The 15,526-nt window shown below is 43.5% G+C and overlaps 1 long non-coding RNA gene across 1 annotated transcript; it reads right to left on the reverse strand.

Annotated features, from left to right (window-relative positions):
• Positions 1–7,640: 7,640 nt before the first annotated feature.
• LOC125941696 (uncharacterized) lies at positions 7,641–12,034 on the reverse strand. Its single transcript, XR_007464555.1, has 2 exons — positions 11,860–12,034; positions 7,641–7,799 (listed from the first exon to the last, which is right to left on the reverse strand). It is a non-coding gene; the product is annotated as an uncharacterized LOC125941696 (long non-coding RNA).
• Positions 12,035–15,526: the final 3,492 nt, after the last annotated feature.

The raw sequence follows: 15,526 nt of genomic DNA on the forward strand, positions 1-15,526 counted from the left end.
CATGATTCCAAAGAATGTATATATGCACTATTCGCTTCACTTAGCTGACTGCTTGAAGCCTTAATTAATGCTGCCTTACAGGGGGTACAATCCACTGCTCTTGGTCCTGCACGCACAGCTGCCGGTATCGGCCAACATTTTTGCTGACGGACGCAGAAACGAAAATGCCAACCAACTAGAGGCTAACAGCTTTGCTGTAAAAATCGCGGCAGTTGCACTTGAATTGAAAATCTGAAACTGATTTACAGTATATCAAGATAATTATGAAAGTTTCTCGTAATTTTTTTAATACTGCATGAATGTGGGTTAGAACATATATCTGTGCTGTATTTATACATCAGTAAACGCTACAGAAATCTGTGTACTTTTCTTTATGAAAATCATAATGAATATTCTCTACTGAGTGGCTGCTGTAAACTTGATGATAAATGTCTTTAGTGATTATACATTAGGCATATAAGCTGAAAATCTGCATAGGTTTATCTGCAGAAATTGTGATGTGTATTCTCTACTGAGTGACTGCTGCCAACTTGATGTGAAATGTCTGTAGTGTTTATACATCACGCATATAAGTTGCAAATCTGCATAGGTTTCTCTGTAGAAATTGTGATGTATATTGTCTACTGAGTGGCTGCTGCCATCTTGATGCTAAAAGTCATTAGCTGTCGAGTTTATGATAACATTCTGATGCATCATCAAAAACATATCAAGATGTAATCAGAAATTCAAGAACCATTTTTGTAAGGGTTGCACTTGCGGAGCACGTGGCAGGCTGAATATGCCACCGACGAGACAAGGCTTCTATCATTGCTAAGGAAACTGGATTTGAAGGGAGTTTCTGGAATCCCTTGCTATCCAGACTACAAAAAACTACAGAAAAAACGCTGTATCGCAACGACGGCAATATCCCGCCTTCATGCGCAGAATGCCGTCGTTTCGAGCAGTTCGTGTTGTGAACAAGGCTTGCGTGCGTCCAATTCTTATTACCACTTTTTGATCGGCGTCCTGTTTTTTTTTTCTTCTTGTAACATGAACCAAGAGAAAGCATAAGCCAGATGCAGCACTGAATTTGAATTTATTATTCTAGCTGTTGCAAAGTATGGAAGTCAATGTGAGCAGAAACACTGAAGACGGCAAAATTCTACGTATTAATCATTCTTGTGGTTTAAATTAGGACAGATAGATTTGTCAGTGAAGCAGCATAAAAAAATTAGGTCCAAACTATCAGTTAATGAGGACACAAAAATACATATGCCGCACATACAGGTCACACAATTTATTTATTTAAAGGCGCAAACGATAGGACATTACATCCGTGTTATTCTGAAGGCCAACATCTTGTTCTATCATTACTGAGGCCGCAATGACGTATTCACCTTCTTCTGTCATCCTCGCCTCAGTGGTAAGCTCAACCTACTCAGCGGTTGGTTCAGCTTACCGGTAACATCATACTCAATTAAAATGACAATTACATGACAAGCGCCATGGGCTAGTCATATCACTACTTCAAACCATTACGTTATTAAGCACCTGGAATAGCATGTCAGGCGAATAGCCAGGCTAAGATCTCCAGCATCTCATTAAAGAATGCTACTTTCTCTCTATGTAACACAGAAAGCAGCTTAATAACGTAATGGTTTGAAGCATGTGATATGACTGGACCATTGCGCTTGCCCAAGTGCTATCTGCCACATGCAATGTTTTTTTTTTTTTTAATTTGGTTCAGTCAAAAAAAAAACCTTGTAGAATGAGAACATACGGTATGTTCTCATTCTACATGGTCCTTTTTATTTTAGCTGAACTAAATTGTAAGAACATGTGGCAGACAGCACAATTGTGCTGTCCAAATTGTTCTAAATTACTCGATGAGGTGGCCTATTACTTCTACGAAAAATCTAAACGTTTAATTGAACAATTGACACTTACACTAATTAAGTTTTTATTAATTACCTCACTGCACATATTTTAATTGTAGCTAGTGATTATGCCAGGCATATCGACTTGGAACAAATTCTGAGGATGGCAGCGGTTTCGAGATATGCGGTATCAAACTTGCAGTAAAAATGCACAGTTTTCTAACTTAATTTTTAAGAAAACACTGTTTCATACATTGAAGCACACACTAACTGGAACGCCAATGCATTTCGGTGGACACATTCAAAATTATTATATCGAAACTAGCGTAGTCCTCAAATCTCGGTCCAAGTCGATATGCATTGCATACCCACTAGCTACAATTCGTAGATTAAAAATATGTGCTGCAAAGTAGTTCGTTTATTAGCGCAATTAAGTAAATTATTCGGAAAGCATATTGGTTTCTCGTAACGTAATGGCCGCCTTATCGAGTAATTTTGATCAAGGTTTGTAATTGTGCTATCTGCCACAGGCAATTTTTAAAAAATTGGTGCAGCTAAAAAAAGACACCACGTATATGGTCACATAATCCGCTCTGGAACAACAATGCGGCCTGACTTGTAGACTATATTTTCGCATGTCTATGGCACAAGAGGAATAAGAAATGACCTTTTCAGCGTTTCAAATAATTAGTCTTGCGATAACAAAGGCCTATCGTTAAGTGGATCACAGGAAACCACTCTCTCATGCATCGTCCTGTTTACCAGCGCTTCAGCTTGCTGATAGAACGCTGCAAGTGTCTGATTTTGCTCAACGCTTGACGCTACGCGCGAGTAGGTACACATACCTCAATTTATTTAATTATTCAGGTACCTCACGGGTTCCCACTGGAACATTAAATGAACAAGCATTTACCATATGCCGCTCTACTATTGCCGCTACCGTATCCAGCAGCTACCGGTTGGTTTGCTTGCATTGCCTAAAAAGCACGCCACGCGTACAACTGGCGCAGCTTAGCGAGCACGCGCCAACCAGACTTGTTCCTGAGAACGTCGCGGCAACGGTATAAAGCGATGTATAGCTGCTTTGCTAAACGTTCGTAACAACACTAAAATTTCAATTTCCCTTCCCTTTCAGAGAAGTGCGTTGGAGGACATCGCTACCAGCGATCCCATGAAGCTCTGATAAAATAACGGTTAAACAAGAAACAAAGCAACAATTCACAACAGCGTGACCCGCCGCGGTGGCTTAGTCGGCTAAGCCGTTTTGCGCTGCCGAGCGAGCACGAGATCATTTTGATGGAGGCGAAATGCAAAAACGCCCGTGTGCTTGCGTTGTATTGCACGTTAAAGAACCTGAGGTGGTCAAAATTAATCCGGAGCCCTCCACTACAGCGTGCCTCATAATCAGAAGTGGTTTTGGCTCGTAAAACCCCCGAAAGAACACAACAGCGTGGAAACGCGTAGATGGCCTGGCGATATTTCTTTAACCAGAGAAACAAACAAGGAAACAAAATATGGGGCGTGCTGAAGGTGCGCAAATCCCGCCTGCGGCGGCCGCATTAGAATTGGGGCGAAATGCAAAAATGTCCGTGTGCTGTGCATTGGCTGCACGCTAGAGAGCCACAGGTGGTAAAAACTCATCTGAAGTCCCCTACTAAGGCGTGCTTCATGATCATATCACGCTTCCGGCATGTAAAGCCCCAGATTTTCATGAATTTTAGTTACGAGTTCACCTAACGTTTCGTTTTCAGCCTGCGAGATTTAGCATATTCAGATTATGACTTGCGGTAGGAACGCCGATGCGACTTAATTTAAGCCATGCACAATTTATGGGTTAAATTGATAGCGCGAAAGAAAATTATGCGCAAAGCGGCGTGTTCCCGAGTCTGCATCCATGAGCAAGCACCCACAAAGATCGCAATATTTTAGAAATGCCTACCAGCAATCAATAGATTCGAAGCGTGAGTGAGAGTAGCTCGACCAAATGCGCAGTACACAGTTACATCACCGTCACTAAACGCAAATGAAAAGACTAAAACAAGTGAGTCACACGCAACCAGTACAATACGAGTTAAAACATAACACGTTGCAAGCAAGCGCAGTAACACGCAACAGCAAGCGCGCGATTTTACGCGAGAACAGTGGGGATCAAGATTCGAGGCAAGGAATATTTTTTAATGGCGCTACCGCGCCAGCCAGGAATTGAATAACAATAAACATGCCAAACAAATTATGTCGGCTACGCAAGTTTGCCTCATCGCGTTCGTGATCGCCAACAATATTAATGCAGGAATGGTGGTCCACTGGAAGAGCAAGCAGCGTAGTTCTGTATCGCCAAACGAGCGACACTAGTTGAAGCACTAAAGTTTCGGCATGCGTACAGCAGCAGCTGTGATAAGCCTGCCATGAGTAATTGACTCTCCTTAGCGTTAAAAAATTATGAGGTTTATACGCACCAGAACCACGATCTACATTATGAGGCACGCCAAAGTGAAGGATTCCGGAATAATTTGGACCACCTGGGATTCCTTAGCGTGTACCTAAATCTAAGTACACGGGTGTTTTAGCACTTCACCCCCACAGGGACACTAACTGTCCCGAACGCATTCCACGGACCATGGATGACTGCAATATAATTAGGAATTAAATTTGTCAGTGCAGCGCTATATCTCGCACGTTGTCAGGATCATCGAGAAAAAACACGAAAACGCGTCATGAAATAGTTATTCACAATGTGGAAAAAGCAAGCATTATTTTATCTGTGACAAACATGTATCAACGTTTAAGACGGCGGCAAGCTCACAGTATACTTTTCGAGCGCGTGGCGCGAACGTGACATGCCCATACAAAGGGCATTTGGGGGTAACAATTCTCAGAAATAAGGCACTTTCGTGCGGTACTCACTTTTTTTTTTTTTGTCGGCATCGACGAGGCAGAATCCGCTTTCCGAGTCAAAGAAGCGACGCCGCGTACTCCGAGGGTCAGCAAGGGTCCTTGGTTAACGCATCGAAGACACAAAATGGAGAGCACGCTCGGCCAGTTTTCGAAGTCGGAAACAAACGCGCGAACCGACTTGCCCGAACAACCGGCGCCGCTTCCCGCCGTGAAAGATGTGAAACGGAAAAGATTGAAAGGGCACGTCGCGAGAGAGAACGGCAAAGGGAGGTTGAGCTCCCGCGACCAAACCAACGCCCTCGCTCATGGCTTTTGTCACGTGATAGTTGGAGGCGTCTAGAGAGAGTGGTTGTGAAGAGGAAGAGGCGCTATGCAGCCAGGGCCGCCGAGCATGGGGGGAGGCAGAAAATTCCAATCTCATCCTCCTTCCATGTCTGCCAGTCGCGGCGCCGTTAGCCTTTCGTTTGCACGGAGAAAGGAAACTCCGGACGCGCCCGCACTGAAATGCGCAATGCTTGCAGCGTTAGCTCCGGATACTTAGGAATGGTGAAATCGACATTCTCGGCAATCGCTACACCGATTTCGATGACGTTTCTTGCATTTAAAATACAATGTAAAATCAAGTATGGGCTGGAAGCAGATGTTGATTTAATGTCGGCGCTGTCTTTCGAAAGAGTCTCGAAAATTGGAAATTATCATGTTTACAACTCTGCGACATAGCAATACTAAACGATATCGCAATTTTGTAATGTGCACCTAATAACACGTCCAAAGCAGACAAAATAGATGCAGTATACGCGGCTCTGAAAGATACCGCCAATTATCGAATGTGCTTTTTTTTTTTTGCAACGCCCTTGTAAACGTTGTGATATAAGCACACGTGGACTGCAAACTTATTTCTAAAGCAAATTTGCCCGCTTTACGCGCTCCGATCTTGGTAGACGCTTGCATAATACCCCCGATATGCATCGGCTGTATATGGCTGCACTGATCATGAGCTGCGGACCAACCGTGCTCGGTCCTGGTAACTGCAATATCGGTCTTGGTGTAGTTACCAATTGGTTAACTTAGCGCTTCTATGTATGTGACAAATATTCCAAGTCAATATACAAAGTAGGGTCATTCAAAACATTTCAAAGAGGTCGCAAATAAACTTTGCAGTATTAAAATTTCTGGAACGCTTACTATAATATGTGGTGCACTGCTAAAATCGCCGTGCTGTGGTTGCAAATAATTGGGCAAAACGAACACGTCTAGATGAAATGCCATATATGCTGCTCCCCCACCAAAGTACACATCCTTATTTATAGCGCCAATTTTAGCTGTAGGTTTTGAGCGTATATAGGTATTTAATTTGAAAGAGCGATGAAATGAACAATTCAGTCTCACAACTTCGGAGTACACGACGGTGAAACGCGTTTTAAGGAATTGACGAACTTGCGATACTATAGTTTTTTACTACATGATTGAACAGCTGACAGCGGAATTGTGATGCAGCTCAATGTGCAGATTTCGGTAGGAGCGAAAAACTGTCAAATAACGCGCTGGCGTGGATGTTGAACTAGCATCGTGCGAAAAACGCCATTTGTGACAGCCTGAAGAAAACCGCACAGGTAAAAAACCCGAGCGATCTTCTGCCACAAAAATATATCATCGAACTCACCTATTCATCTATCTGAAACTAACACTCACACTAAATTTGCGCAGCTGCTCAGCGCAGGCACACGTTTTTCTGTTACCCGCCACGTTAGCTAAGTGGCTATAGCATCGCGCTGCTGAGCTCGAGATCGCGGGTACGATAGGATCGAAATACAACAAGGATCGTGTACTTAGATTTATGTGTATCTTAAAGATCCCAGGTGGTCAGAATTAATCCAGAGTCTCCACCTACGGTCTGCTTCATAGTTTAGGCACGTACAACCCATGGATTTATTTTTCACTCTTTCTGTTTTCTCAATTAACGTGGTTAAAGGCCTTAGCTATAGGTCTTGCATGTATGCTGCCTTCGATGTAGCACATTTTTTTTAACGTTTGCTTCATGTTTTTTTTTGTTCGTGAAATACGTATAGACGCTACGACTGGACGTACTGTGCAACGACACATGTGCAGCTAATGGAAATGTACATCTTACAGGATGGTAAAATGACAGACCAAAGGATAGGCAGTGCATGTACACGTTTTTAAGTACAGGCTGTGTGACCAGCATTCATGGGTGCTAGATATCTAACAACCGTATAAAGCAGCGGAAAAAACTGAAACGCATATTTTATACATATATCTGGATAAGGATCCGCACAGATATCTTCCAGACGTTTTTACAGAACGTTTTCTAGCCGTCTTAGCAAGATGATAGCTTAAAACAGCTTAACAAGACGCCTTCAAGCCATCCTTCGCAGGACGTCTTCAAGACGTACATATAAAGACGTCTTGTAGCCGTCTTGAATAGTTGTAGACGTTCTAGTTGATTTTGGCTGGTCCAAGACGGCTACAAAACGTCTTGTGTTCAGTGGGTATCATTGTAGGATTTCTCTCATACGAAAGTCAGTTCCCAGTACACGAAAGCACGGTAACACACATATACTTTTCAATGTTCATCCAGCGTGCGCACCTTCTTCCACCTTTTGGGCTTCGGCAGAGCTCATTCACCACGGACGCTTTATAGACTAGCACAGGGTGTGGTCGCTGATCTATTTCCCGCCAACTCCTAATAAATAAGAGCGTATTCTAATATGTTGCTAACTTATCTGAAATACGCAGTATATTTGGGCGTTATGACCAGGCATATTAATTAAGCTGCCAGTTTCTCTCTAAAAAAACACTCACACTGTTAAAAAAAGAAAACAGTATGTCGTGAAGCGTATGCACGTTGTATATGTTAGTTTGGAATACTCACCAAGTACCTGCTACTTCGTAATGCTTCAAATACAGGTATTGATCCTGTCCTGCTCTTCGTACTTCAGCATATATGCACGTATGTTTTGACCTCTTAGTGCTGGTTTCGAAAGAACGATAACGGGTCCATAGTTTCTGATTATTTGTATTTAATGCCTAAAGAAAAATGAAACGCATGTTGTATTACCAGCCACAGACGCAGAAGAGATTCTCAAAAGACGGGAGATGAGCAGAATAGATGCGCCAATTTGAGCAATTGGCAAAAGTCGCAATTAGGTTAATGCGAGAACCACAAGGCAATTTCCGAAAACACAGGGAGAGACACTGCGTATAAACAAGTAGCCGCCGGCTCTTCAGCCCTTGAAGTTTGAACTTAGCCATGGAAGCCGAACTGTATGGCTGCCATATCCATGTCATTGTCCGTGTAGTTGCATTGAGCCTCACAACTTTCGGTTTGTGTCGAGCGACTTAAACTCTGGCTCTAAAAGATACACAAGTTGATGATAAATTGTGGTCAATTCGCTATATCTAAAAAAATACCAAAACAGAACAAACTTGTGTTCTTCGGGAAAAACGACGTCATAGAAAGAAGCAGTGCGTTTTCTTGGTAGCGACAGCAGTAATCCCGCGAAAAAAGTTAAAACAACTTGTTTAGTGCGCTAGTAAAGTAAGTACAAGTTCTTATGCAAAGGTTCATGGATGATGTACGCTTGGCAAGCATTGCTGAGGCGTGTTAGTGCTACTCCCACTTCTCCGGCTGCCTATAGGCACTACATAACTCCGTCGTAAGCACAGCTATGTAGGAGACACAGATCTACTGCTTGCATTTAGTCTCCTTATTCGTGATGCAGAGGATGGCATACAGAAAAAAAATAAACGTAAAGTGCGAGGAATATCCAACACATGTTCACCGTTTTCCCCTACTGACCAAAAGCCGGAAATGAAAATTTATGGAACAGAAAGTCATGAAGTTTATCGCTGAAAAATAAATTTTCTTGCGATCATCTCCTTCGTTTCTTTATTGTGCAGAAGTGTGCGTAGGGGGGGAGGGGGGGGGTGGATCTCCGATTGGCGACGTCACATTTACACGGATGTTCTTGGCGCTGGCGTTCGTTGTGGGCGACAGAAAATGTCGATACAGTAGCAGAGCACTCATCACGTTCTTCACCTTCACTTGTAAGAATATATCGCATAACTGCTACGACTGATGGTTTTGCGGATTGAACAGAGCTTCTAAACTTTGAGCGCACACCATGTACTCTGAGAACCTTGGTCGTCACGTGAAAAATAATTCAAAGTGTTTTCATCAGTACAGAGAGATTCTTGCGCGAACGTTAGCGGCGTTCTGTGAGCTTACAACGCATCACTTTAGGTTCAATTGGCCCCCCGACTGCTTAATGGTATGCATTGTATTCGCAGTGAGCAAAGTAAAAATCAAACGTATGGTATTTACACTAATCATTTTTCCCATGGCACACTGTTCTTATTATAAGTACTTTAATCCGATTCCAGAGTTACCGCTCCATCCTTTTTCGTTGTTTGTTAGAAATTGAGATGCGTGGCAAACACATTGATTATTTGTATGCTGCAGACAAGACTGCATTGGCTTGATTAGACATTGTCCGATTGTCATGCGTGCAAATGTCATGCAGCTTTTTTTTTCCTACTTCAAATTTCGTCAAACTTATATTGCTTGGACTGGCTGAGTCTATGAGCATAATAAAACTTCGTAAGAAATGTTTTCTCCTAATTCGTGTGTCTCTTTACCAATGGTATATTTTATGTATCAATGATATTGTCACGTGATAGTGATGGTCATGAACACTGTCGCAAAACTTATTTAGGAAAACTCGGCGCGTTTTGCGCGGCCCGATAACATTTGTTAGGCGGTGAAACGTGCTCACCCTAGAAAGATAAACAAGTACATATGGCCATATATCTGTTGAAATACATTTTACAGTACCTACTTCGATGGGTTGTTCGTCATTGCATTCTTGTCTTACCATCTTATTTGTATTTACACGTATTACGTGATTCACTTTCAGCCTTACTGAAAGAAGCAGTGCGTTTAAAGGAGTTGTTTTGAAGGAGTTACTGCTCCTTTCTGACGTTACCAAAGGCGCAGATGTCAAGCCTGATTTTATTTATTTTGTTTTCGTCAAGCACAGTATGGATATATATTTAAATAAAGGTCGTTTGATTGCTTGGTTGAATGATTGATTATAATTATTTCATCTAGTCTTTATCGGTTGTCGATTCACGCGGAATTTTTATTCCCTGCGTAGTCTTACCGCTAAGCTGTGATTTCGGATTTACGAAGATAGCTGTCGCCCGAGGGTGAAGAAATAGTAGCACTAGCGTATAATTATGTAAATACACGACGTAAGGTCAGCAGTTTTGTCGGACTGATGAAATACAGTAAACATGCGCTTCCTAAACAAATTAACCAGCTGGTATCACTTGCGTGCAGAGTTCTCACCAAGTGAGAACTCGCTCTCACAACTCTGGCGTGATCAACAGCGGCGGCAGTAGAGAGAGGGGGAGATTGAATGCTTTGTGCTAGCGCTACCTTCACTGCGTTTCCGAAACATGAATGCATCATCAAGATCAACCTACTTATCTTCACTGCAGGACGAAGGTCTTTCTTAGCGATTTTTAATTACCGCTGTATTGCAGAAGCTGGCATAGCCTGTCTTATGCGAAATTTCTTGATTCCATCATACGCGACCGAATTATCTGACGTACGTAGTTACCTAAGTTGGCGTCAAATACGTGCACTATATGGAGCGACACACAACTACTGGCACATACGCAATTGACGGACAGCGGTGAATCCTTGTGGATTCCCCACAGTACTTGTTGCAACCATGCGTAAATTTATGCAGGAGAGTTTTAACAACCACCCAGATCACTGTGGGTGGGAAGCATTCCCCCAACAGATTTGACAACTTAATGTCAAAGCTCCCTCGCATGTTGAGATGACACGATTTCTTCAACGTGACTCGGCGCACAGGGGCGCAGTGGGTCTTCCTACTGTCTTTAAATGAGACAAGAGTAAATTTTAACAGGTGCTATTTTTATCCAATATTTATTGGAGCGTTACACAGGTCCCTCAGTATTTCCAAAATATTGTTTGAAAACTGGTGTAAATATTACGTGGGATTTCCAAGTGTAAAGGGCAATCACTTTCAGTGTAAAATAAAAAAAAGTAATACCACATTACGAAAACCTTCACTGACGCTCCCTGCCTGCATCTTTCTTACCATGTGGCTCCATTAATCGAAACCATGTTCGCGAGGACATTACGAGTATGATGACAAATTATTTTTTCAAGGTTTTTCTACCATTTCATAAGAATACTCCGCCTGGGAATGGCGCAGCTTTGGGTAAGAACCTCAAATCTGCCCGCGGGTCTGCAAGCTACAACTTATTTCTGGTTCATTTGTCGCGCAATGTTGGACCCCTTCAGTCAAAATGGAACTTGCACTAGATTTAGGTTTTGACACTTCGACAGCAAAATATTCTGACCCTTCGTGGCTGTTGCCAAGATCAGGCTTAAACATTTTCAATTCTTAGGCTTCACAAGAGAGCTTGTTTTCTGTCTACATGACCTCCAATATTTGGCAGCATGGGTGGCAAGTGGCGGATGCTGCTAGATTTCAGGAGTCATGGATAATGAGTGTTTGCGTTTAATTGCACATTCTATGGAAGAAGCCACAACCTAAATCCTGCCTACAGGAAGCTTTCTAAAATCTCTGCAAAAGGCCCACAAAAGTTCAGAAATGGCCCCAGTAAGGGACAGTGGTTGAAAGTGAACTGAATATCTTTATAAATTTGGAAAGGGCTCAAATATAATGCCCAGTTCGAAGCGCTGAAATTGGTAGAACTGCAGTGTATTAATGAACCCATTTTTGGTTAGTTCCATTGATAACGCAAGCTGCATCCGCACAACAACCAATACCAAAAGGCAGTGCTCTACATCAAAAAACTTCTTAAGGACAAGTACACTTTTGAGCATACACATATATGGAACCTCGATGCAATGATACTAGGCTCATATTTGTCACTTCTAGGCTATACCTACAAATAAAGAATAAAAGCGTGTAAGAATAAAAACAATCCTTTGTGCAAGTCCGGTGAATGCAGTTTCAAATCACTTCGTGAAATTGTGGGGCATTGCATTTGTGAGGAGCAAAATAGTCAATAAAAATCTTACGTCCCGGAGGTCTTGAAGAGTAGCAGCTTTAAGTGTGATAGCCACACTGGTAATTACGGCAACCTGTACAAGATACATCACAACTGCTGTATAATAGCGAAGGTTGACGGCAAGTGATCTGGCGTTAAGTGACAGAGGTTTGCAATCACTCCTTAGTCACCTGTTGCTGCAGAACAAGTCCACAGCGAAAATATAAATTTATACCTGTCTCTCTTCGTGCCTTTAAAAGGAATTCTGTAAGGAACATATGCTCTTGGCCGCAGGATCCAGAAATGGCAAGTCAAGAAATCCTTTCTTACTTTATTGCTATTTTCCGGTGGGGTCTGTTCGCGAGAACTATCTCAGAGATTTCTCGGACAACAGGCTCTGCAGGATCAAGCTTATGAAATAGGTACTTGGCTTTGAGACAGCCATTGTTGCCGTGGCACTGGCATTCTTTGGTTTTTCGAGGTATTGTTCAACTTCGTACTCCTGGGGTTAAAAGTGAACAATGCATCCAGAAACGCTGACGATGCCTAGAAAACGCTGACCTAGAGCTGGCGACCTGAGGAATATTTACTAAAGGAAAGTGTTGAGTTGGAGTGAAGATTTCAAAATTTACAGGCTACTTATACAACAAAATATTTTTATGGAAACACCTGAGACACCGCAGAATCAACACGTCCATATACAGCTTTTCTGGACATGTGCCAACTAGCGCGTTTTCAATGAGACGAGCGGGTTCCACGCGAATAATTAAAAGTACAGATCCCTTATTAGAAAAGGAAGGTGACAGACATGTTTTAGAAGACAATTCACACTAGAAAAATACGGTGATTATTCTGTGGAAAGTTAAAATTTTGTTCCCAGAGCGGGTAAAAATTCAACAATGGTAGCCTTTGGAAACGACGAAAATTTGTACTAGATTTTTGGGACAAAAACGGCCTCTGTGACAAAACTACGGTAGCTGTCGTAATAGCCGCTACATCGTATGTATGCCGGAGCCTCAACTTTCGAATAATGCCTATCTCGACTTTCTACACTATGAGTAACACTGTTCTCAAACACAATTTTTGAAACACTCGTGCAAATTCACGTGGTATCTTTAAAACCCCGAGCGTATCACCGCGCTCACTTCGGGGGCCGTGGCCGAGTGGCTTAATCGCTCGCACTTGTGTCACCGCGTCCTTCTGGCAGCGGTTCGATGCCGCCCTCCGTCCTTTTCTATAACGCCGCGTATTACATGGTTCCGCAGTCTCCCTCTAGATGGCAGATACCCATGATTTGGTTTTGGCTTTTTCAGTGATGCTCTTCAAAAATGACATTTACTATTTTTACTCCCTAAAGCACTGTGTCGCTCATTTCCCAAGTCATCGCTTTTATTATCACATTTTATTTCTTAACAACATAACTAGAAGCATGCGCACGTCTTTGTGTTACGTTAAAAAAACAGCTTTCGTGCCTTTTAGCGTCATCATCAATATGCAGTGGGCATATTTATGCCCACTGCAGGACGAAGGCCTCTCCCTGTGATCTCAAGTACCCCTGTCTTGCGCTACCGTATTCTAACTTGCGCCTGCAAATTTCCTAACTTCATCATCCCACCTGGTTTTCTGCCGTCCTCGACAGCGCTTCCCTTCTCTTCGTATCCATTCTGTAACCCTAATCGTCCACCGGTTATCCATCCTCCGCATACGTGACCTGCCCAGCTCCATTTGTTCCGCTTAATGTCAACTAGAAAATCGGCTATCCCCGTTTGCTCTCTGATCCACACCGCTCTCTTCCTGTCTCTTAACGTTAGGCCTAAGCTTTTCCGTTCCATCGCTATTTGTGCGGTCCCTAACTTGTTCTCGAGCTTCTTTGTTAACCTCCAAGTTTCTGCCCCATATGCTAGCACCGGTAGAATGCAATGATTGTACACTTTTCGTTTCAACGACAGTGGTAAGTTCCCAGTCAGGATTTGGCAATGCCTGCCGTATGCACTCCAACTCCATTTTATTCTTCTGTAAATTTCTTTCTTATGATCAGGGTCCCCTGTGAGTAATTGACCTAGATAAACGTACTCCTTAACAGACTCTAGGGGCTGACTGGCGATCCTGAATTCTTGTTCCCTTGCCAGAGTATCTCCCTCAATTTGTGGAAACATAGTTATCAGTGTGATGCCAAAGAAACGAAGTAAGGCACGCACAATAATCACAAACTTGTACCGTCCTCCCAAAAGCAAAGGGGACGGTCTACCACAAATTCTCTCGGCAGCAAACGATTTAACTGGCACCAGAGATAAGGCGGTGATAGTGGGGGACTTTAACGCACCCCATATACTATGGGGATACGCGAAAACATCTCCCAAAGGGTTCCTACTCGAGCGTACCGCCACAGGCTTGCGCTTACGGGCAATCAATCAAATTGGCAAACCGACGCGCACGGGTAACAGCGTCAGCAGAGACACGGCGCCCGACCGTGCATATACAATTAATGTCAGAGACGCACAGTGGGTTTCCCTCGACGAAAACCTGGGAAGCAATCATGACATAATCAGAATAGCGCTCTCCACGCCCAACATACGGAGAACAATAGGAATCACCAAGTTAACCGACTGGCCTCGTTATAGAAAACTCCAGAGAGCACTGGAGGAGTCAGATACCGCCCCGACCAACATGCGGGAATGGACTAAATTCCTTCAACCAGTGCACGGGGACACCACGAACGCAATAGAGCGCACAGCGGAGGCGCCGGCGATAGACTCTCACCTAGTCAGCCTATGGGAAGAGAGGCGGAAACTCGTCCCGAGGTGGAAAAGACAACGCCTAAACAAACACCTAAGACAACGCATCGCTCTATTGGCAGAGCAAGCCCAAGGCCACGCCAACGAGCTAGCTAAAAACGACGGGCGACGTTCTGCGGAAACCTATCAGGGACTCTGGGGACGACCAGTACGTGGCGAATACTGCGGAGTATGCTAGACCCAATGAGCACACGTACTGAGAATAACAAGAAGCTCCATATTATAGCAGACAACTTCGAGGGTACAGACCAAGAACTAGTCGACGTCCTTCAGAACAAATACATAGGACCCTCACCCGCGGCGGGATCGCCCTACACGGCGAGACCATACGGGGAAGAGGCCAACCCTAAATTAGACGAAGAAATAACGTACGCGGAAGTGTACGAAGCGGCACAAGCCGCAGTTAAAAACTCGGCACCGGGCCCAGACACGATCACAAATTCAATGATTCGAAACATGGATTCGATGGCCCTATCAAAAATAACAAACATTTTCAATAGCGAGTACTGGGCCAAGGGAGATTTGCTCCAAGAATGGAAATTGGCTAAAATAATCATGATCTCCAAACCAAAAAAGAATCCCTCGATCGATACACTTCGGCCGGTATCGCTCACGCCCTGCATCGGTAAGCTCTATGAAAGGCTGATCCACAGCAGACTACATCGATACCTGGAAGAGCGGAGCTGGTTCCCAGACTCCATGATAGGATTTCGCACAGGTTTATCGTGGCAAGACGCGTTCCTCCTATTTAGGGACGAAATTCTAACCAATATGCCCTACGGTGACGAGAGACTAGTCCTAGTATTAGACCTCAAAGGGGTCTTCGTCGACTGTCTTCGACAATGTCTCTCACGGCGCAATACTCGAGGAACTCGAACAATCGGGTTGTGGTAAGCGCACCTA

Source organism: Dermacentor silvarum, unplaced genomic scaffold, assembly GCF_013339745.2.
Source record: "Dermacentor silvarum isolate Dsil-2018 unplaced genomic scaffold, BIME_Dsil_1.4 Seq1086, whole genome shotgun sequence".
Lineage (NCBI taxonomy): Eukaryota > Metazoa > Arthropoda > Arachnida > Ixodida > Ixodidae > Dermacentor > Dermacentor silvarum.